General features: G+C 41.4%; 1 long non-coding RNA gene across 2 annotated transcripts in view; it reads left to right on the top strand.

Annotated features, from left to right (window-relative positions):
• Positions 1-14,653, top strand: part of LOC139186999 (uncharacterized) — a 55,630-nt gene that overhangs the window by 19,745 nt on the left and 21,232 nt on the right. For both annotated transcript variants that reach the window (XR_011570697.1, XR_011570696.1), the window contains exon 2: positions 989-1,120. This is a non-coding gene — a long non-coding RNA (uncharacterized lncRNA). The remainder of the gene's footprint in view (positions 1-988; positions 1,121-14,653) is intronic.

The following is a 14,653-nucleotide window of genomic DNA, read 5'->3' as shown; positions in this document are numbered from 1 at the left end:
TTTGACTCCAGTATCTCACTATTTAATGACTATAGCTTTGTAATATGACAGGCTATTGTTAGGACAAATCTGGTTTCAAATTTTTTTAATGTACAATAAAATAAGACTAATCAGATCCTTCATATTTTTTAAAAAATGATGGATTTTGGTTTAGGGGGATAGTGACATTTTACAGGTTGTTAGAATTGAGGTAGGAATCCATGTTGTGCTGAAAGATCACATTTAAAAGCTAGATTTACTTTGTAAAGGTTTCATGTAGTTCTTCCACAAGTACAGTACTTTCACAATGTCTTCTCAGATCACAGAGGATTTTACCCTTTCTTCCTCTTCTCCTCCGTCCTTATCCACACACGTGGGTAGAGAGAAAGGGAGAGAGAGCTCATGAATTCAGGAGGCAGGTGAAGGTAAACATGCACGCCTTTGGTTTATAGATTAAGAATAAGAGGTCCCAGAAGTGGGAGAGGGTCAAGCCCCAAGTCACAGGACTCTTGTTATTTACTGTCCTGACAACTACTAAATATAGTAGATTCCAGTGCCTCAAAGAGAACTATTAACTCATCAGATACTTCCTGCTTGAGCAATCTCGAAGATGTGGGAGGGGTGCGGCAGAGAATGTACTGATCAGCTCTCAGATGAGAAAGAAGTGTTCTTGCAACAAGGAAAGAACATGGAGAGCCCCAGACCCAGAAACCTGCCTCACTTCCTCCAGGGTGAACATCAACTGAACTTCTAGCTATTCTCCACATGGCCCCATGCTTTCCAATCCCTCCATGCTTTTGTTTATGCCATTCTTGCTGCCTGAATTGTCTCCTCTACCATCTCCATGAAACCAACTTACATGACATCTCTTCTATGACACCTTTAGAAATACCTCAAGTTAGGTATGTCTCTCTACTGCTCTCATCATAGAATCAAATAATTGTTTTCTCCAGGCTGGATTGAAAAGAATGCTAATGGACACCTGTTTCCCTACTGTCTCCTCTTCCAGGGAGTCCTGCACACTACTGCTGGATAAAGCCATACATTCTTCCTTCCATTTGCACTTTTCTCCGTTAGAGAAACTCCAGCATCCTTGCCTAAAATACGTGCCCTCCAGCTCTGCAGTCCAGGGATCCCATGGGTAAGTGACGGAAGCTGACTTTCCAAGCAGAGAAATCCCTCCCTTTTGTCAAATGGGCTCCATCTACATTTCCACCCATGTTTCTTGACTCTTCCTCTATGCTCAGGCCATTTTTTTAAACCCCAAATTCTTTCCCCTCTTTTCTGCTAAGAAATGTTTTATACTAGGAAGACTTTCTTAACTAAGAAGGCTGCTCTTTTTATTTTAGACTTCTTGATTACTTGGCCAGACAGAAATCAAGTGTCTGGCTCTGTAGTGATATGAATTATTTCCTAGCCGTTTGGAGTATTGACATTTTCTCTTCCTACTAGGAATACATATGCATGTGAGCATGTACGCAAGCACAGTTGCTCAGTCGTGTCCAAATCTTTGCGACCCCATGAACTATAGCCCGCCAAGGTTCCTCTATCCATAGAATTTTCCAGGCAAGAATACTGGAATGTGTTGCCATTTCCTTCACCAGGGGATCTTCCTGACCCAGGGGTTGAACCTACATCTCTTTCGTCTCCTCCACTGGCAGGCAGATTCTTTACTGCTGGGCCACCTAGAAAGCCCCACTAGGAACATGAGCTGCCTCATATTTCTTTTGCCCACTCCCACCCACCCAATGTATCTAGCACACAGGAGACAATAAACATTTGTTGATGTTCACTAAACAAGTTATATCTTATCAGCAGCTATCTCATCAAAGAGCAGCTTAAACTATATTTTGTGCTGAGAAGCAAAACTAAATAGAGAATTTTTTTAAAAATTTAAAGATGTATTGCAAAGGGGAGATCAAGAAGAGAAACTGAATATTAGCAGTGAAACAACAAGGTTAAAGAAATCCTTAATAGCTTCCCAAAGGAGTAAGCATGACCACTTTAATTGAAGCAGAAAGACACGAATACCAGAGATGTGTTCATTTCACACCAGGAAGATGAATTAGAGAAGCTGCTCCAAATATTTTTTTTTTTTTCCTGAGTGATGTATTATGTGATGAAAAGCTTATAATATGTTATGGTTGTACCCTTGACATAGGATTTAACCCATTGGTGCACTGTCTGGACTTCTTGGTTTGCCTCTGTCTGAATCTAGCTTTTGGAAAGGAGATTCTGAAATAAGAGCAGAAACAGAGCCTTATAAGGGTTTGATGTAGACAATAAAGTCTTTTTGCAGATTAATGCTGAGACTTCACAGTAGCTTAACAAGAATTGCGAAGCTAAACAGTCCAATATGAAAGTTATTCCTTAGAGACAGATCACTCTGAAGTCTGGCTCCAAGTGGTCTTCTACTTAAGCTTCCAGGCTGAATGATGGCAGGCGAATATATTGCTAGAAATTGGAGATGCGGCATTTCACTCTTCCAAATGTTTCCAGAAAGGTAACTTTTATTGCAGGAATATCTTCAGTACAAAGCAACACTGAGCCACTGTGAAGATCCTCACCCTGACTCAGGCTGAGGGAGATGGCCAGTGCCTAATTGGCCCATCAGAATATTCTGAGAAGGAAGCTTCAGAACATTCTGACATAAACTTGGTGAAATCAGATCAGGAGTAGAGAAACAGGGGGTCCTCTCTGCATGCCTTTTATGTTCTGTTAACCCATACAACTCGTGGGCATGAGCTTAAAGCTACTAGCTTAAAGCTTATTTTCTTTCCCAGCAAAAGTCTTTTCAATATTTTAACAGAACACATGTTTTCTTCACTTTAGAGCTATGCTGCTAGCTCAGTTTTTAAGTGCATTACAATCCCTGAATGTTTTTCTGCCCTGCTTCCATGCAGCCAGCCCAGCTACATCTCATGTTTGGCAAGTTAAATGAGTTTCCTCTCCTATCTCTATTTTCCATCATGAAAATCATTCCTGAAGCATTTAAGCAAGAATGGACTCAGCCCAATACTCATAAACCTTGCCTTTTTCTGCCTTCTGTGTCATATTGACCCGGTCTTGGGATCACCACTCTGGTTATATTCTGTTAGCTGGTTGAACACCCATCTAACAGTAGTGTGGTCTACACAGCATCTTCCTCCAGATGACTGATATCTACGGTATTCAGGAGCACATTAAAACAAAACAAACAAACAAGAAAAAAAACAGAGCACAACAGAAAACAAAGTATGTAATCTGCTTCCTTTCAACCCATCAGGCCCACCTCATGGGCGTTGATCCAGGCTAGCTAATGAAACACTTTCTGACCGCCACCCTATTCTCAAAAATAATTTGCTATGACTTTGCTGAGTTAGAATCAGTGCCTCCTTGCATTTGCTAGACCTCTGAACTCCGTCTGTGGCAATTAGCCTTAGATAGTCACTTATGAAGCAGTCTCACCACAAATTCTATATCTCGGTTTCATCTGCACATGATTCAAGACTCCTCCTTCCCCTTGTCTTCCTGCTCCAGGTTACAGCCATAGGATAAACGCTAGGCTATTTATTCTCTGTGATCTCTCTTCCCTGTCCTTTGGCGAATGTGTAGCCCATCTTTTCCTCTAGGATTCTGCTTCACAGCAATGTATATGGATTAAACAATAACACTCCTCATCAGAGGGCTTGGCGAGGTGTGTGTGTGGGGGCGGGGGGGGGGGGGTGTAAAGTGCCTGACTCAGGCTTACCCACAAATCTGAGAAATGAATCTAGAGTGTTCTGCTGTTCTTTTAACAGCTGTCTTTGGAGGGAGAGAGCGTGCAGAGAGAACAGATGTTCTGAGTCCACCTAACAGTTATTTCACTGAATCAGGTGTGGAGTCAGAAGCCCCAACAGAGCATCAGGCAGACATGACATAACAACATGACCCAAAACTCCCCCCAAGGATGGACAAACTGGATGTTTCCTTTTTTAAAAAGCTTCTCCTTTGAAGTGGATGTTCCAACAGCAGGTGGGACTCCTTAGCTCAGACCAGGAATCTAATTTTTGTCTAAAGTTAGGATCTCTATTGAGGGAAAAGAGAAGATAATAGATACTAGATTATCATATTCGACTGATCTAGCACAAAATCTTCAAGAATACTTTAGCGTCTCAATCCATCTAGGATTGAAACGACAAGTGGTAAATAAAAGATTGAACTGAGGAAAAGTAAGTTAGTGTACTTAAAACCTTTTGTTATTAACAGTAATAACAATTAATTACAAACATTAATTCTGATTTATGGACACCTGCTTAGCATCAACAGCACAGACCCACCCTTCCAATTATGCAGTGATACAATGGCACATTCATGTTGTAGGTCCACGACTTTTCTCATTTCCTGTGTAGCCACCTTCAGTTCTGTGTATATCTTCCTATTTTAAATTACCACCAGGCCTCAAACATATTTGCCTGGTTTTGAAAGCAGCAGGAGGTGCTTTTTGAAGTTTCTGGAATGCATACACATGGGTGTGTGCACTGGTGTGCGTGCACACACCCAGAGGTCATGCCATCCACCGACAACATGGTATGATCCCTTTCATACCAAAGTTTTCCAAGGACTTAATATCACTCAGATAACAAAACTTTTTTCCCCTTATTTGAGCGATCTATCACAATTAGCTGTATTTCTTGTTTATAACACTATTTTTGCAACAACAAAAAAATGTGGGATAAGTGATGATCAAAATGACTTTAGAAGTCAGCATAGGACATGATTTTCTGCTATTAGTCCTTACCAATGTCAAGTGCAAAATTTAAATTAACAAGCACTTCCCTTATTGGAATCACTTCAGCATTTCTGCTGCCTTCCATTGATTTCTATTTACTTTGGCAGGCACAGGCAAGAAGAACATATTTCTGTGCTTGAAGAATCAACCTAAGACTACATGAGGCAGTAGAGATGCGAATGTCAGGATGAAATGTTGCTGTGATGTTATTCTAAGAATTAACATGATACAGCAGGACCACTATTTATGTAGTGTTCCTGCAGGCCTTAACTTCCCGTTAGTGTTGTGTTAGAGTCGTCTCCCAGCTGTACTTCTCATATTAACAACTGGTCTATAGTTCTTTCACCTAGCAGTAAATACGATGTCAAAGCCATTTAAAAACTAAACAGCTTACCTGCAAATATGTCATACGCCAGCTATCCCCAACCAGAGGTAACCTTGACCCCAAACTAGCTCTTGGGGAAGAAGCCCATGTTGCCACTTCATCACTAAGTTACTGTTGGTAACTGGTGTCTACAAGGGGTTATTCTTCATTAGAGATGCCAATAATAAACATTTCCATGGTCCAACTTGGCCTCAGAAAGGTATAAAAATCTACAGAAAGGCCAAAATAAGCTTTAGACTTATTGTCCAGGTTTTTTTGTCTTTTAATCTGCTAGTCTCAGGGGTTTTTTTGAGTTGAAAACTAGGTGGAATAAGCAGTCAGAAGATATTCCCTCACATTTTTTTTCTCTTCTCCATCTTATCATCTGCAGTAAAAACTCCAGCCATACAATGATATCAGTTCAGTGCAGTCACTTAGTCATGTCCGACTTTTTGCATCCCCATGGACTGTAGCATGCCAGGCCTCCATGTCCATCACCAACTCCTGGAGTTTGCTCAAACTCACGTCCATTGAGTCAGTGATGCCATCCAATATCATCCTCTGTCATCCCCTTCTACTCCTGCCTTCAATCTTTCCTAGCACCAGAGTCTTTTCCAATGAGTCAGTTCTTTGCATCAGGTGGCCAAAGAATTGGAGCTTCAGCTTCAGCATCAGTACTTCCAATGAACACTCAGGACTGATTTCCTTTAGGATAGACTGGCCTCATCTTGAAGTCCAAGGGACTCTCAAGAGTCTTCTCCAACACCACAGTTCAAAAGCATCAATTCTTCAGTGCTCAGCTTTCTTTATAGTTTAACTCTCATAACCATACATGACCACTTGAAAAACCACAGCTTTGACTAGATGGACGTTTGTTGGTATACTATAGTATATTCAATTCAAATTCAGCTACCAAAGGTAACCCCAGGCAGAAATGTGAGTCACCTGATTTTCATGACCCTGTCTTCTTTATCCTGGCATTGCAAACATTTGCCAACAGCCAATAGTCGCCCCATCGTCTTTATAAATAGTGTAGAAATGAAGAAATAAAGTTAAGGTAAATTTGTAGAAGTTCGATCAAACCTAGAAAACTACAGAAGACATTTTTGCACTGTTTAAACTAAAAAAAGACTCTCTTGATCCAATATCAACCTCAGTCCTCCTTCCAGACCTGGTGGTAGCTGGACACAGCCCTGGGGACAGGACAGAGGACCAGAGGAGACACTAGCAGCCAGGTAGCTGCGGGGGAGGGGCGGTATTTGACCCGCCAGAGGCAGCTCATTCAGCGGCGCCTTAACCAGATAACCAGAGCGCCTATGCTAACACTCCCTCCAGGGTGGGAGAGAGGGGCCTCTGCTTCTTAATGACCCCGCAGAGTCAGGACCTCTGTTTTATGTCTTATCGCAATTACTGGGGTGCCGGGAAGGGTAAGTCAAAGCAGCTGCGGGCCCACGTGCGCATGAAGCACGGATGCGCGCCTCCTTCAGATCGCCCCACACAGGCACCGACCACCCCCAACTTGGGCCAAATCCATTTCCTTAAGGCGTTGTACACAAATGCTGCTTCTCAGAAATTCTGAGTTACTTTTGAATGCTGCATTGTGCTTATTATCTTCATCTCTCTGAAACATTGGCTAGTGATATACACGGGAAAAAAGATCCACCAGACCCTACAGAAGTGGATAATAGGTAAGGAGGAAATTTCTATAGCAGAAATGTCTCACAGTGTCTCTTGCCATTTTAATAGGTGATTCCTACGCAGCTGTGCTAGTGGCCTGTCATCCATTATCCGGTCACTTTATTGACCCACCTTTGCTCTCCCTGAGCAGGTCAACACACCTGTCCTGACTCCTGTAGGAGCCAGGGCCTTGCTCTCATTCAGCTTCTAAGTCAAGGGACAGTTCGTTACTGTGAGGGGTGGTGAGTGTGCAGAAAATGAGAACAAAAACTATAACATCTATGAAAATGGAGGTTCTCAGGCCAGCTACACAGAGACCAACTTCTCTCTGTAAAGGTCAACTTTAAAGGAGGCAAAGAAAACTTTTGAATCACTTTGGTGTAAAGGAACATTTAGTATTTCAGGCCCAGATATGATTTCTGCCTACATTCTTAGAGAGGTTTTCCAGGTTAAAAAGTAAATCTAAATGTGAACTTCTGCCTCAGAATATAAGCAAAGACTGGACTTTGTTAAGTCTTGCATCCAGTTACCAATTTCTTTATAAGCTGCCTTCCTCATAGTCACTGGAAAGTAGTATTGGGGGATTTTGAATGCATTTATTTGGTAAACACCACTAGTTTTAACCCATTAAAGCCTCACTGGAGCCCTATGAGAGAGGTGCTGTTATTGACCCCGTTTACTGATAAGGAGACTAAGCACTGAAAGGTTAAGTAACAGCCACAGGGTCACACAGCAGGTGAGAGTAGTAACTCTCACAAAGTCTTTTTTAATCTGTCTGGACATCTGTCTGTCAGGGAAGCTCTCTGAGAATGACAGTCTGAACAGCTCATCCTCATTCCCAAGGCACCCCATTCTCTGCTACCTGCTGGAAATACTCCCACCTGAAACCTGTGTCCACAGAAAATCTGCTCCATGCCAGGAAGAGGAGGAGACCATCAATGCAAACCCCTTCAGGCCCTGAAGCCAGGGATGGAGGGACCAAAGCAGAGTCCACTCCCCTAGACTTGCAGGAGGAAAATCTTGTGCCTAAGAAATCTCAGGGGAAAAGAAAGTCTAATTATAAAAGTCTTAAAAGAGGCCAGGCAAAACCTCCAGAAGATCTGCAAGAGCCCCTGCTTCAAGGTAGAAGGGGGCAGTATGGCTCACACCCACCTTGGCACTCCAGTGCCTGGGTGCTCTGGCTCAGAGCGCCCTCCCTGCCCACCTGATGGCTCAGAGGATTTGACGAGGAAAGAGCAAGCCTTGGTTTCTTTCCTAGGAGTCTAGATATCATGTGTAACCTTGACCATGACAGTGTGATGGATACCACCAGTCAAACTCCAAGCATTTTGATGGAGAACTGCTCTTGCAATATAGGCAAGGGGCATTTGCAGTCTTGCACCACAAAATTAACCACCTGCAGTTAACAGAACAGAAGGCATCAACACTAAAAAGAAGACACAGGCTTTTTCAAGGGTGGCAAAGCGAGTTCCTTGACACTAAAAGTATTCAAGCATCACTTGGCCCATATGTTTCAAAGGGAATTCAGGCATCTAGGTGGTTCAATGAGATCAACAGCTTCCAAACCCAGACGTTCACCACAGTCTCTTGGAGAACTTTGAAAAAATACATATTGCCGAGCTCAGTGCCATATGGTCAGATTCATTAGGTCTGGAGTGGAACGTAAGGAATCTATAATTTTCATAAAAGTCACAGCTATTCCAGTGCTCCTGGGACTGGGAACCTTTGGACAGGATAACTTTGGTGGTTCCTTTCAACCTGAGCAACTATGATTTCTTGCCAAGTCTCTGAGCCTTACCCACCACATAATGACAGGTAGAAAAATGCTGGTGTAGGTTGCTTGTCACTGGGGAATGGTTTTTACCCCCACGCAATGCAGTGGTTTGCATATTTGCTGTTTCCCCCAAAAGCATGCGGGAATGAATCATTATTGAAACAATTTACTTTCAGTTAGTGCATGAATGCCTTCCCATGATGCTTCGATGCTTTGTTTGTCCTCCTATAAAAATTATTTATGACCCAAGTGTGATCTTTTAAATCAGAATACTTATTCCTGAAATCAAAGCTCTGGCATGCTAATGCAAGTATAAACCTTGATAATTTTTCAAAGCCATGTTGAATATTCAAAAGCTGGAACTGAAGGAAAGGAGTTAACATTAATTAATATTTGAAGCAGTAAAATAAAAGCAACAGTGAAGCTAATTTTGCAGGACAATTAATCATGAGTCTTGCTAATTACACATGGGATTTTGCAAATGATTTTTTTTCCCTCAGGTAGCAAAGTAAAAATGATAATCCGCTACCCATCAAAATCATTGGCTTCTCACCAATGTCCCCAGCAAGAGCAATTAGTGGGAACAGCAGAACCCTAGTAATTGCATGTCAAGAGAGGAGAATGTGAGAATTTTAATTGCTCTAAATAAAGACCACTTGCTCACATGTACACCTGATTGTCCAAAACAACTCTGCAAGCTGGAGCAAGTATGCCTCTACTTCCAGGTGCCCGCATAAAAATAACTCTGGGGGAGCAGTATTCTCCCAGCAACCTATGCAGTTTCTGGAAGAAAATATCAATATGCATTCACATTCTGAACTGCAGTGTCATCACTTGAATATAAGAACTGCAAAAAAAAAAAAAATAGCACCCACTTGGGAAAATGTGCATATTCTTTATATTTGCCAAATATTTATTGCTGACATTTTTTTTTTAAGAACTTTAACTATCTACAAGGTGCCAAGGGCTTCAAATTTACTGAATTTTAGGATCACCAATAAAATGTTTTTAACAAGACATCTCAAGAGGGCATAAAATAAAAAATTACCATATTCATGAGTGTAAGCCTCTAAGATTGCAATGCTATAAACTGGATGCTTATAATTTGCTTGTGGCTTTCTTAATTAAAAACTGGTAATTAGAAACTCAAGTACTATTTTTACACTTCATCTTCTACACTTTTCATGCTACTGTTACTTTTCAGTTTAATATATATACACATGGATGCACACAATTGCAAATGATCAATAATATTTAACTGTGTGTCTAAAACCTAAATGATGATGGATACATTTAAATATTGCTTTCCAGGAGATTATTATTGCAATGGCCATGTCGTGGCTTAAACATTTAGTTTAAACAAGACAGCTACCATTTTTTGCTCTTCCAAACATGCATCATTTACTCTCATTTTTAAGCTGATTTGCTGAATTGCCTTCCATGTACTAGTGGTATCTATTGTCTGCACGCCTGGACTTGCATCTTTAAGTACACCATATTGAGGTGCTAAACCACTATGCTCTTCCCGCTATTAGCTTTGTCAGCTGGGTGTTAATCGAGGAGCAGTAACCTCAGCTTCTACCACATCTTCTTTCCAGACCCAAAATTGTACTCTACCATTTACTACACCAGGACATGGCAGGGCTGCTTCCTTCCCTGAATTGCCAGCAGATCACAGGTGTGTATCTGGCCCCCAGAGGTGATTCAGGTAATAACACTTGGATGGTGATTTAAATGGTTAGAAGCTTTTTCAGGGAAGATGGTCCTCACAGTCGTATCATTTTGCAGCTATTGCTCACAAATGCCAGATTATTTACCCAGACTTCTTAAGTGATTGCTTTTGATTTTTACTGTATTTTAAAAGAGAAACCTTTGAAGATGGATGCTTTCCTGTCAAGGCACAACCATTAAGCCATTCTTAAGTTAGAATTCCTTCTTTGGGTTATCATATATACATATCTCACGAGACCTTAATCTAATCCCCTCCTTTTTTCAAACATCAATTTGGGGTCAAAAAAGGATCTGAGTCAGAACAATCATTATTTACTTAGACGCTTTTTACTAAGACACAAACAACATGCTGTTTATTTTTGTAGGAAGATTTTTCTGAGGACCAGGAATGAATTGACAAAGAAAGCCATGAGGGCAAAAAAAGCTGACTGGGTAACATAGCCTTGTGGCTACATCTTAGGTGGCCCTAAAGAATCTGATCTGAATTATCAGATGATTTTTAGAAAAAGCATAGTTTTCACAGATCAAGATTACAAGGACATACCATTATACTAAACTTCTAAAGAGCAAAAGGAGTACGGTGCAGAATTCTCCAAGTTTCTTCCTTGGGCTGTAGAAGTTCTTTCAGCAGCATCTAGAATGCTCACATATGCATTTCGTTTCCTGGGTTGTTTGGCATTAACATCCAGGGATTGCTAAAGTGCTATTTATATTGGTACTCATTACTGGGAAGGAGAAGGACAAGGAAGCTTTTTGATCAAAATGTGTAATTTCCCAACATTAAATGTTTATAGAAGAATGTTACAGTAATAAGGGGTTTGGTGTGCCAGAAGTTTCCAAACCAAGTGCCAAACCACTTCAGAGCAAACTTGGCCTAAGTATTCCTAGATTCTAACTGCACAGTAAGGGAACAGAGTAGAGCTTGGCCTGACCTTTGCCCCACACGACCCTCAGGACCTTTTGTGGTTTTTTGTGATTATTGCATCTGCAGAGATGTTGGTAATTTTTAACACCATGGCCAACTACAATCGTAACAAAGCAAATCTATTGTATTAGCCCTTTCACAGGGTTTAAGGTACTACATCAATTAAAAGGCCCTTTCATAGAGTTTATGGTGCTGTATCAATTAAAAGAGACGGTGAGAAGACTTCCTATCACTCATCATTTGGGAAGATATTTGCAGGAAAATAAATTTTCTACACACCTATCAATTTAGCATCAGATCAAAAATAGACATATACATAAAAAGAAAGGAAGAGGATAGCAGAAAAAAATATGAAATTGGACAACCCAAGGCAGGTCACTTACACTTTGGGGCTTTAATTGCCACCTTTGGTCTTGGAGCAGATCAGAGGTTCTTAATCTGGGTTTCCAGTCTCCCCTAGGGGATCTGCCGATGGGCTTGACTGTACCCATGAATCCTTTGAAATCATGGACCAAATGTTCGTTTTCACATATACATATATTTCTAGATTTGGCTTTTATAGCTCTTATGAGATTCTCAAAAAAAGATCATAATCCAGATAAGGATAATGACTTCTGGAATAAATGGTTGTTCAGGCCTCCTCCAGTTCAAGTTTTTATAGTAAGGGAGAATTTGATACAATTGTAAATTTAAAAAATTTAAAGCTTGTAGAAGGCAAAGACATCACTTTGCCAACAGAGATTCATACAGTCAGAGCTATGGTTTCTCCAATAGTCATGTACAGATATGGAGAAGGGAAGGGCAACTGGATTTCCAATCCAAGAGTACTGGATTTTCCAGTACTCTTGCCTGGAAAATCCCATGGACAGAGCAGCCTGGTAGGCCACAGTCCATAGGGTCGATAAGAGTCGGACGTGACTGAGCGACTTCACTTTCACTTTTCACTTTCATGCATTGGAGAAGGAAATGGCAACCCACTCCAGTGTTCTTGCCTGGAGAATCCCAGGGACGGCAGAGCCTGGTGGGCTGCCGTCTATGGGGTCGCACAGAGTCAGACACAACTGAAGTGACTTAGCAGCAGCAGCAGCAGCAGCAGCGTGTACAGATGTGACAGTTGGACCATAAGGAAGGCTGAACAGTAAAAAATTGATGCTTTTGAATTGTGCTGGAGAAGATTCTTGAGAGCCCCTTGGACAACAAGAAGATCAAACCAGTCAACCCTAAGGGAAATCAACCCTGAGTATTCATTGGAAGGACTGATGCTGAAGTTCCAATACTTTGGCTACCTGATGCAAATAGTCAACTCATCAGAAAAGATCCTGTTGCTGGGAAAGATTGAAGGTAAAAGGAGAAGAGGGCAACAGAGGATTAGATGATTGGATGGCATCACCGATTCAATGGACATGAACATGGGTGAACTCCAGGAGATGGTGAGGGACAAGGAGGCCTGGTGTGCTGTGGTCCATGGGGTTGCAAAGAGTCAGACATGACTTAGTGACTGAACAACAACAGAATTTGATAATCCTGTTTCTAAATGAAGACTTCCAAATGGCTCTCTCATACTCAAGAAAGCCCAGAGCTCAAACTCTTGTTTTAGTTGTATTGTTTAATATCATTGCTTTCTGAGGTTGGCATACATCTAGAAATTTGAGATCCCTCTGCAATATTTCACAAGGTTTCACGTTAGTCTTTGTTGTCCAACCCTTCTTCAAGGATGCAATACTTAATTGAGATGCATTAATTGCCATAAAGGAAGAAAAAGGAGACAAGCACTTTCCTCTACTGAGGGCCAGAGCCACTTGACTATCCAGATGGCCTGAGCAGTAGCAGGTCTTCTGTGGGTTGATAGCACCTATGGGGTTAGTGAGTTGGTTGAAGTTAGCTATATTGTTGTTACAATAACATTGCAAATTGTATTTGTCTATTTGATTGTTGAAAATGAGCTATTGCTCTAGCCTCTACACTGGATAGTAGTCTTGCTATATGCCAAGAGTTTCTATGGACTGTGTGTCATAGATTTTGAAAGGGTTTTTATTTATTTATTTTAAAATTTATGTATTTTTTATTGAAGCATAATTGTTTTACAGAATTTTGTTGTTTTCTGGAAAACCTCAACATGAATCAGCCATAGGTATACATATATCCCCTCCCTTTTGAACCTCCCTCCCATCTGCATCCCCATCCCAACCCTCTAGCTTGATACAGAGCCCCTGTTTGAGTCTCCTGAGCCATACAGCAAATTCCTATTGGCTATCTATTTTACATATGATAATGTAAGTTTCCATGTTACTCTTTTTGTACATCTCACCCTCTCCTCCCCTCTCCCCATGTCCATAAATCTATTCTCTATGTCTGTTTCTCCACTGCTGCCCTGTAAAGAAACTCTTCAGTACCATGTTTCCAGATTCTGTATGTAAGCATTAGAATATGATATTTATCTTTCTCTTTCTGACTTACTTCACTCTGTATAATAGGTTCTAGGTTCATCCACCTCATTAGAACTGACTCAGATGTGTTCCCTTTTATGATTAATATTCCATTGTGTATATATACCATGACTTCTTTATCCATTCATCTGTTGATGGACATCTAGGTTGCTTCCATGTTCTAGCTATTGTAAGTGGTGCTGCAATGAACAATGGGATAAACGTCCTTTTCAATTTTGGTTTCCTCAGGGTATATGACTAGGAATGGGATTTTGGGGTCATATGGTGGTTTTATTCCCATTTTAAATGGCTCATGTGTTAGTTGCTCAGTCGTGTCCAACTATTTACAACCCCATGGACTATAGCCTGCCAGGCTACTCTGTCTGTGGGATTCTCCAGGCAAGAATATTGGAGTGGGTTGCCATGCCCTCCTCCAGGGGATCTTTCAGACCCAGGGATTAAACCCAGGTTTCCTGCATTGCAGGCAGATTCTTTACCATCTGAGCCACAGCGAAGCCCAAGCGTCCCATATTTATGTTCAAAAATGAAGGGAAAGGGAATTTAAGAAGCTGCAAAGAGTTGAACGTGTGGATGCACAGGAAGTCTGGGATTCTCTTGAACTAACTCTTCAAACACAATCAAAAATGAAATGAAAGCACACACCATGGGTTATTCCAAATATACAGAGCTCTAAGGCTGCTTGCATAGTCTGACAGTGACGGAATTTGAAGGGGAAATCGGCAGCTGGAGAGAAACAGGTAATAAAATAATCTGCTGCTGCTGCTAAGTCACTTCAGTCGTGTCCGACTCTGTGCAACCCCATAGACAGCAGCCCACCAGGCTCCCCCTTCCCTGGGATTCTCCAGGCAAGAACACTGGAGTGGGTTGCCATTTCCTTCTCCAAGGCATGAAAGTGAAAAGTGAAAGTGAAGTCACCCAGTCATGTCCGACTCTTAGCGACCCCATGGACTGCAGCCCACCAGGCTTCTCTGTCCATGGGATTTTCCAGGCAAGAGTACTGGAGTGG

The sequence above is a fragment of the Bos indicus genome, chromosome 2 (assembly GCF_029378745.1).
Source record: "Bos indicus isolate NIAB-ARS_2022 breed Sahiwal x Tharparkar chromosome 2, NIAB-ARS_B.indTharparkar_mat_pri_1.0, whole genome shotgun sequence".
NCBI lineage: Eukaryota > Metazoa > Chordata > Mammalia > Artiodactyla > Bovidae > Bos > Bos indicus.
Note: the sequence above shows the minus strand (reverse complement) of the source record. Positions and strands in the feature narration are given on the sequence as shown.